The following is a 9469-nucleotide window of genomic DNA, read 5'->3' on the forward strand; positions in this document are numbered from 1 at the left end:
TAGTAAATAGTAGTTGCAGTAATGTCTACTCTGCAAACCAGGCCGTGATTTTGTAAAGCTGAAAGCAGAACAGGAGAGAAGCTGGGTTCTCTGTTGCTAAAATGGCTGCATGAGCTTTTACCCACCAAGCCCAGCAGCTTCCCTATCTGAGGAATTGAGCTGAAAGATGTCATTCCTGGAGTCCTTAGCCAGGACAAAATCTCCCATCTCCTGAGTCCCAGAGGACCACACTAGGCTGTCCCCAGCTGACATCAGTCCTGCAAGTCTAGTCCAGAGAGCTGGATGGAGCTGCATGAGGCTGGCCATCTTTCTGACCGCCTGCCTCTCCTGACTCCTGTTTATCTCTTGGTCTCAGATTAGTTTTCATTAAACCACGAAGGCTTCTCAGCGCGTCTCAGCTACACCAGAGGTACATGACGTACCCAGGATAGCACAGAAGGTGTGGTTCTTTTTTTATTATTTTAGAATATTACAGGGGTATAAATGTTTTGGTTTCATTTAATCCTTTTGTATCATTTTAGCCAAATTTAAAAGTGTGACCTTTTATGTATGTATTGTACCTGTTAGGTGTGAATTTACCTGTTCCCTCCTCCCACCTCCACCTGCTTGATTTCTGTTGAATTTTATTTCCATATGTGCACATGTTGATTATTAGTATTCAATTTAGTATTGAGTATGTGTGGTATTTATTTTTCCATTCACCATACTTCACTTAGAAGAATGGTCTCCAATTTCCATCCAGGCTGATATAAAAGATACTAGACCACCACTTTTTAATGGCTGAATAGTACTCCATAGTGTACATATTCCACATTTTATTACTCCACTCATATATTGGTGGGCACTTGGGTTACATCCACATCTTTGTAATTGTGAATTGTTATAAACATTTGAGTGCAAATGTCTTTTTTATAGAATGTCTTTTTTTCTTTTGGGTATGAACCAAGTAGTGGGATTGCTGGATCAACTGATAAGTCTACTTTTAGTTCTTTGAGGTATCTCCCCGCTACTCTCCATGTAGGTTGTGTTAGTTTGCAGTCCACCAACAGTGAGTAAGTGTCCCTTTCTGTCTGTATCCATGCCAACATCTGTTGTTTTGGGACTTTTTTTTTTTGTTGTTGTTGTTGCTAAAAATATGGAATGCTTCACGAATTTGCGTGTCATCCTTGCGCAGGGGCCATGCTAATCTTCTCTGTATCGTTCCAATTTTAGTATATGTGCTGCCGAAGCGAGCACGTTTTAGGACTTTTTGATAAGAGCCATTCTCATTGGAGTTAGGTGATATCTCATGGTGGTTTTGATTTGCATTTCCCTGATTAGAAGTGTCAAGCGTTTTTTCATGTTTCTTGGCCATTAGTCTATCTTCTTTTGAAAAGTTTCTCTTCATGTCTTTTGATTGCTTTTTAATGACTTTTTTTCTTGATGATTTCTTTGAGTTTTTTTTTAATAGATTCTGGTTTTTAGCCCTTTATTAGATATATAGCATGCAGATATTCTCTCCTGTTTTGTTGTTTGTTTGTTTTTGCTCTATTGATTGTACCCTTGGCTGTGCAGATGCCTTTTAATTTGATCAGGTCTCATTCATTTATTTTTGGTATTGCTGTGATTGCCTTTGGAGTCTTCTTCATAAATCCTTTGCCTAGGCTGATATCTATAACAGGTTTTCCAACATTTTCTTCTAGGATTCTTATAGTTTCGTGCCTTAGGTTTAAGTCTGTTACATATTGTGGATTAACTTTTGTGAGAGATGAGGATCCTGTTTCAGTCTTCTACATAGGGCTATCCAATTTCCTCAGCACCATTTATAGGAAATATATTCTTCTTTTTTTTTTTTTTTTTTGAGACAGAGTCTCAATCTGTCCCCCTGGGTAGAGTACGGTGGCATCATAGCTCATGGCAACCTCAAACTCTGAAGAGATTCTGTTGCCTCAGCCTCCTGAGTAGCTGTGACTACAGGCACTCACCACAATGCCTGGCTAATTTTATTTTATTTATTATTTTTTTTTGAAGATTTTATTGCAAACCAAAATTGGTTTATCACACACAAAAAAATTGTGTGGTGGGAGAAGGATTGTACATACTATAACCATGTTAATTACAGTACATTAAATGGTGGTTTACATTACAAATAAACCTATAAGTTTAAATATACTAGTGTTATAACCCAATGTACAGATTTTCTTTATACAATACATACAATTATCAGGAATGCAAAAAATAAAAAACCAACATAAATAATGCCCATTTTACAGGTGACATTTTTAAACAATGAAAACACCAACGGCTCTGACTCACAACTGGGGCATTGCTCCATAAAACCCCTTTCTATAAATAGAAATATTTGTAGCAGCAATGCTTTCTTTAAGCATCTGAATACAAGTCATTGCAAGACCATTTCAGTAAATTTAGTTTTAACTGTATCTTACAAAAAAACCCAGTCTACACATAAATTTATCTTCCAAATCTGGGAGAAACAAACAATGTCCCACGTTGTAGTGTCCTGCAGGTGTCACATTGATGCTTATAACAAAATCCATCGTCTGTGATCAAGCATACCACACTCATTCCACTGTTCACAGAGTAAGTCCACAAGGAAAAAGTAAAGAACTGAAACATTGTGCAATAGAAAAAGCTTTGGAGCTAACACGATCTCTTCAGAAAAGATACATTTCATAATATTCCTTATCACAGCCTAGATAAACCTGCAGGAGAACCTTCTTAGAACACTGCCTTCCTTCTGACAAGACTGCTGCATCTAAGGCGGCACTCTAATGCTCATTTCAGAGATAGCACCACGTTGGAAGTAAGAATAAAAATGAAAACGTCATGAGCTCACTGAGGATGTGCTCTTCCAAAATCTTCCAGCAAACAGTGTGCAAGATTGCTAAGCTTCCAGAGATGTGCAAATTCTCTTTTAAAGATGTCCTGTCAGCTGGCAGCTCCGCCGAAAGGCTAACTAAAGCATTTAAAACACACAAAATCCTTCAAAAGCCTAACCCCAAGATTGTTTGGAGGAAGGAGTCCATGAGGTGCGTAGGAGAAGCCTAGGAAAGCCTCTGCAGCTTCCTTGACGCTGGCTGTGATGAGGATGCTATCAGGGGACCTGTCAGTGGAGTTGGGGACCGGCTCTTCGGTAAACTCGTGATCAAAGTGCCGCAGGTCGCTGGGTCCACTCACATTTGGGTTAAAAGGAGGAGTAATCTTATTAATGAGATCATCCCAGTTAATTACGGAGAAGAAGACATGACTCTTAATCTCCATAAAGTCATCCTTGGCACCAAGCCACTTTGTCCTGTCCTTCTGCAGCAGGCCTTCCAGGAGGTGCCTTGCAGAATTTGTGATATTTGGTTTCAACTGGAGGGGCTTGTTCAGAATGTTGTCGTACACCTCAGCTGTGTTTCGGCTATGAAAAGGAGGCAGGCCATACAGCATCTCATACAAGACGGCCCCCAGGCACCACCAGTCCACGGTCCAGTCATAAGGCTGCTTATGGAGCACCTCAGGTGCCAGATACTCAGGTGTACCACAGAAGGTAGACGTCGCGCCATGGTGCTCAGTGTTTTCCTTGCACAGTCCAAAGTCGGTAAGGACAGTGTGTCCCTGGGAGTCTAGAAGAATATTCTCAGGTTTTAAGTCTCTGTAGACGATGTTCAGAGAGTGTAGGTAACCCAAGGCACTGGCTATTTCAGCAGCATAGAAACGAGCCCGTGGTTCCAGGAAGCAGCGCTCCCTCTGGAGATGGTAGAACAACTCTCCACCATTAATGTAGTCTAGAACAAAGTACAATTTGCCTGTAATCTGGAAAGAGAAGTGAAGGCCCACCAAGAAAGGGTGTTTCACATTCTTCAATAAAACATTGCGCTCTGACATAATATGCTTCTCCTCCTCCTTTTTCAGGATTGCTTTCTTCTGTAAAACTCTGACTGCATAGAACACTTCTTCTGCCTTGTGTCTTGCTAGAAGAACCTTTCTAAGACTGCCTTTCCCAATCAATTTCAAGAAGTGAAAGTCAGATGGTTTAGCATGAGGGTTGGATGATAGACCAAGGTTGATTGGCTGAGAAGGACTTGGTGGAGGAGAAGGGTTGGCATTTATAAGCTCAGGCCCGTGGGGCTGGGAGATTTTCAATATGGACTGAACTTCTGCATGCTTGCATCATAGGAGTTGTTAGCAATCTTCTGGATAAAGTTGTTCAGGCCTATCCTCCTCTGCTTCATGAAAGCGATAAGAATTGCTACTATTCCCCTCATTCTGGAGTAAGTGAGGGGACCCCTAGCAGCCTCAGTTTTCACCATCATCACTTCCGAAGGAATAAATCAGGGCGTTGATGACTGGACACCGGCTCAGCCAACCGCCTGGCTAATTTTAAAGACGGGTCTCCCTCTTGCTCAGGCTGGTCTTGAACTCCTGAGCTCAAGCAATCAACCTGTCTTGGACTCCCAGAGTGCTGGGATTATAGATGTAGGCCACTGTGACCAGCCCTGAATATGTATTCTTTTCTCCAGTGTGTGTTTTTGCCTGTTTTGTCAAAGACCAAATGGCTCTATGAGGTTGGTTTTATATCTGCATTCTCTGTTCTGATCAATTGGTCTATGTCTCTGTGTGTGTGCCAGCACCATGCTTTTTTGGTTGCTATAACCTTGTAGGATAGCTTGAAGGCTGGTAAAGTGATGCCTCCCAATTTTTTTTCTTGGGCATACGGTTTCTTTGGCTATTCAGGATCTTTTCTGGTTCCATAGAAGGCTTAGGACTATTTTTTCCAGATCTGCAAAAAAAATGACATTGGTATTTTGATGGGGATTACATGGAATCTGTAAGTCACTTCGGGTAGTATAGATATTGATTCTGCTCGTCCATGAGCATGGTATGTTTTTCCATCTGTTTATATCCTCTGCAGGTTCCTTTCTTAATGTTTCACAGTTGTTCCTATAGAGGTCTTTCGCCTTCTTAGTGAAATATATTCCTAGGTATTTTATTTTCTTTGTAAAGGGGATTTAGTCTTTGATTTGGTTCTCAGCTTGACCATTATTGCCATGTGTGAATGGTACTGATTTATGTACATTGATTTTATAACATGAGATTGCTGAATTTATCAATTCTAGGCATCTCTTAACAGACTCTTTGGGATTTTCTAGATATAAAATCATATCTTTAGTAAAGAGTGATAGTTTGACCTCTTCTTTCCCCATTTGGGTACCCTTTATTTCCTTCTCTTGTCTGATTGCTCTGGCTAGGACTTCCAGCACTATGTTGAACAAAGGTGATAGTGGTCACCCTTGTCTCGTTTTATAAGACAGTAGTTTTCAAGCTGCCCGTTAATTCTGTGAGCTCTGACAGCTCTCTCACTAAATTTCTCTTTTTACCCAAGTTAGCCAACTTCAGATTCTGTTGCTTGAAAACAAAGTCCCTGGCTATTCCAGGTGACCTGCAATGGTCGCAGGAGATGGGGGGGTTGGGGTGGGTGGGCAATGCATGGGGCTGAATGTGTAGGAAGGACACACGGAATGATACTCACTAGCAGTGAGTGGCTGGTGTACTCTGGAACTTTGCCAGGTGATGGTGGCCTGAAATAAATGAGATTCCTGAGCTTTGTGGCTTAACCAGAATGTTGTTGAATTTGGTGCGCTGCTGTAGACAGCGGAGCTCATGCCCCTGAGCTGGCTAGTGGGAAGCGGGTGCTGACATTGCTTCTCTCCAGGTGCACTGCCATTCTTAGGAGAAACATGTTTTGTTCTGATCAGCGCTCTGTGTCTTGAGCAGTCTCCCCCTGTGGACCCAGGCTGGAAATGCAGCATGAAAACACGAGTCCCGAGAACACTCCTGCAGAGACAGGCGTTTCAGGTTCACCAAGAGCAGAATGTTTGTTTGGTTTAACCAGGTTCCAGGGGAGTCTTGGGTATTCCAATTCTCTTTTTGAATAGGACCAAATTTCTGAACTTCAACCCAGAGTGAGGCCAGAAAAACACATTTTCGCATAATAAGCAGCTGACACGTTGACACAAGCCAGCTGAGGTTGTACCCCCAGATGAGTGCTTATTTGCATGGTGCCTCTTGTGAAGGCCACCAGGAGATGTTCCAAGGTCATTTCCCTAGGAGTCTGAAAGAAGCACCTCAACTGGCCCATGAGAAGTGGCAAAACTGCAGTTTTCACACTGATCATCAGGCCAGCTCTGGGGGAGGAAGATAGCTGCTGTTCTTTAAACCTTTAGCAGAATCCAGTGCTTTGCTCATTCTGAGGCTTGTGCTTTGCCTGACACTGTGATAGATCCTTGTAAGTATGGCCCCCAGCAAACCCTGCCTCCTGTGGCGGTGCCCCTTTCTGATGTGACGTTCCAGGTTTTTTCATCAAGGTACAAAGCCTGCTGCTTCACCCCTCTAATCTGGACTGGCCCTTGGATGCCCTTATCTGGGAGAATGTGGAGGGAGTGGTGCGGTTCAACTTCTGGACCCTCAAGAGCTATCAAACCTCCCATCTTCACTCTCTTAGAGCCAAAGGGGAACCAGTGGGAATCCTTATAATGAACGTAGGAGGATTCAGGATGATGCACTTACACTGCCTTGTGTAGGGTCTCCTCACATTCGCAGGGAGGACCCTTTTCCATTCTCTTGTCTCTGCTTTCCTTTACTTTTTTACTTCACTTTTAAATACAAACTTTGCTCCTGTTCTGCTATACTGGAGTCCCAGCTGCCTCATTTTTCATTACCCCAGTGTTTTGCTCTCCCTCTGACTCAGCCGAACTTGCTGGTTCGATGAACTGAACCAGGTCCTCTGAACAGCACAGAGGTGAACTCTCAGCTCTAACACAGCTGTAAGAGAATTCCATTAAAAATTAAAGCCTATTGTCACATTTCAAGACTCAAAACCTTCTTTCATGTTGTGATATATTTTTCAGAATAAAAAACTTTTTGTGAGTTTAAGTCCCTGATTCTCCTGTGTAGGAGCCACATAGTCTGGGCGCTGCCCTTCTGACCGGAGGCCCTGCTGCTCTGTTCTTCACTCCCATCCCTGCTGGGAGCCCCTGGCTTTTACTCAGCAAGCCATGGTATCACGCTGGGCCAGTGTGTCAGTAAAGTTGCTGCTGCAGATACAAGTCCAGGCCTTGGGCATCACATGGCCATCCTATATAGAACATAATGGTAAACAGCTCCCTGGAGACTTGTTGGGTAAATTTGGACTTTTGTGTTTTGTATTTTATAAATCTATGATGGTGACTTTCCTTGGACTCAGTTCTGTTCTGAGAGCACTGAGTTGGATGTGCAGTGCTGTATACACTGCCCCCAGAGAGATGCAAACTGGCAAAGGTGAGGGTCTGAGGTCAGCTGGAAAACTAACTTCAGCCACAAGTTGCCATGGGAGAGGAGGCTCTGGCGGCCCTTGAATCCTGGAATCAGTAGCTGTGAGCAAGAGGTTCATAGAGTGCTGTGGTCTGGTGAACATTTACCTTGGCCAAATGTTTCCACCCAAGACACAGCATGCGTGCAGAGAGATGACGTCCCCATCCTCAGTATACCCTCAGTATATCCTCAGTAATGGCTAGTTCTGGCTGCAGTGGGTGTGTGCAACCCTATATATTTCATCATGAGGCCGGTAGCATAAATCCAGGAGAACTTGGGGGGAAACTTCAAGGCTGAAATGTAAAACTTGAAAAGGAGTCACAGGTACAAGGTACAAAGTGAGAACAGCAACAGAGAAGATAGCCAGGACCACCCTGTGGCCATCAAGGAAAGAGGGGTGCTGCTCCTACTTTGCCTAGGCCTCAGCATGGGTCTGTCTCTGCCCAGAGCTCCCAGACTGCCTCCCCCATTGGGTTACTGAGAAAGATCAGGGAGGAGCAGATGAGCAGGAAGAGGGAGCAGTGGCCCTTCCTTCCCTGCCTGGCCCCTTCTCCCCGGGCTACAGTGACAAGGGGCAGAGTTTGTTCCTTCACACCTGGACAAGTCTCCCTCTGTTTAAGGTTCTGAACCATCTAAGTAGAAATCTGTTTTCACCAGCATTACATACAGTAAGAAAGAACTTTTTCATCACACCAAAGTGGAACAAGCTTCCTCATGAGTTTCTTGCCATTAAAGAAGCTCAAGACAAATTTGCATGATGTGTTGGTTTAAGATGGAGATGCCACGTGTGGGACTTCTGTGGGGCAGCTGGTTGTCTAGAAAGGAGAAAAGGTCAGGGGAGCAAGTGCTGTGCAGCCTGGCCTGGCCCAGGAGACGGTGGCTCAGCCCACCCACTGGGGAGCGAGCACAGTCTGCCCCCTCCAGGTGTGCCGGCCCGGGAGGGTGGCCTGGCCCCACTACCCTGTGCTCAGTAATGGGCTGCCCACCTGGGAGCACCTGAAGGAGGACAGCTGCAGTCAGTCCACCACTTATCTTGGAGAGACATCTGGGCAGCACACCTCCCTGGCCACCACCTTTGATGCCATCTTAGACATAAGGGTGCCCAGATAAGTTGACCTCTAAGCTCTCTGTGTTTCTGAGTTTGGGTTAGGTTGGGTGTGGGCCTCCCCACGCTGTCTTCCTGGTTCAGACTCATCCAGATCAGCTTCCCCATCACCAGTTACCCCTGTCTGGGAAGGGCCACCATGTGCCCTGGCAGTGAGTTGTGTGATGGGTAGAGGGCCTGGTTAAGGTAATAAATGGCCAGGATTTTATAGGAGTGACTGAGTAGCCCAGGGCCTCACTGTTTCAGGGGTCCTGCTCCTCTTCAGGGGAAGGTGGGGACAGGTGGCCAGTGAATGTTGAGAGTGTTCTTTTGGCAGGAGGTGGAGGTGGACCAGGCCTACAGTGGGGAACTTACTTCCCTGAGATTTGAAGGCTGAACACAACTTGGCTTCTTGAACTCTCATGCTCCAAAATGTATTGTGTAAGGATGGGAGAATGGACTTAGCTTCTCCAGGTTGGGGACAGACCTTCCTTGGGGTTTTCTTCTGCATGTGTAGTAGCATGAATATTTTCTTGATGGGCTTTGGAAGCTCAGGCAGCCACTTCCCCAGGCTCTTCTGCTGGGAGGCTCCCTGGCTTACGCCGATGGGGAAGTGGGACCACTGTGGCTCCACAGTTGTTTTCTTTGCTCCTGGGGCTGAGGGCTGATCATCCCAATAGCTGATTTTAATCTCTTTGTCATAAAGTTCTAAATAGAACACAGAGGTAGAGAGACCATTAATCAAATCCAGCTCATCTCTTTGCAGCTAATGTAGTGTGACCCAGGTCTCTCTCCAGCTGTGCAGACGCAGTGAGCACTGTCAGAGCCGTGTATGCTGCCTGGGAGCATGGCCCTTTTCAGTGAGACTGAGACCCCAGGTTTCTTTAAAACCTGTCACTTTAAGAAAGTTATTTATATATTCTGTGCCTTATTTTCCTTGTCTAAAATAGGCTGATAATAAATTATCACTTCCTGGTGCTGTCGTGAGGATTGAAATGAGGAAAAAATTGTATCATACTTGGAACCATCTCTAGAATACATTAAATGCCC

At 44.6% G+C, this 9469-nt stretch overlaps 1 non-coding gene and 1 pseudogene across 1 annotated transcript; both read right to left on the reverse strand.

Annotated features, from left to right (window-relative positions):
• Positions 1-1129: 1129 nt before the first annotated feature.
• On the reverse strand, positions 1130-1236 carry LOC128574434 (U6 spliceosomal RNA). The gene has a single exon (XR_008376785.1). It is a non-coding gene; the product is annotated as a U6 spliceosomal RNA (small nuclear RNA).
• A 1748-nt stretch (positions 1237-2984) lies between these two features.
• LOC128573465 (serine/threonine-protein kinase Sgk1-like) lies at positions 2985-4298 on the reverse strand (annotated as a pseudogene).
• Positions 4299-9469: the final 5171 nt, after the last annotated feature.

This window comes from Nycticebus coucang, chromosome 21 (assembly GCF_027406575.1).
Source record: "Nycticebus coucang isolate mNycCou1 chromosome 21, mNycCou1.pri, whole genome shotgun sequence".
NCBI lineage: Eukaryota > Metazoa > Chordata > Mammalia > Primates > Lorisidae > Nycticebus > Nycticebus coucang.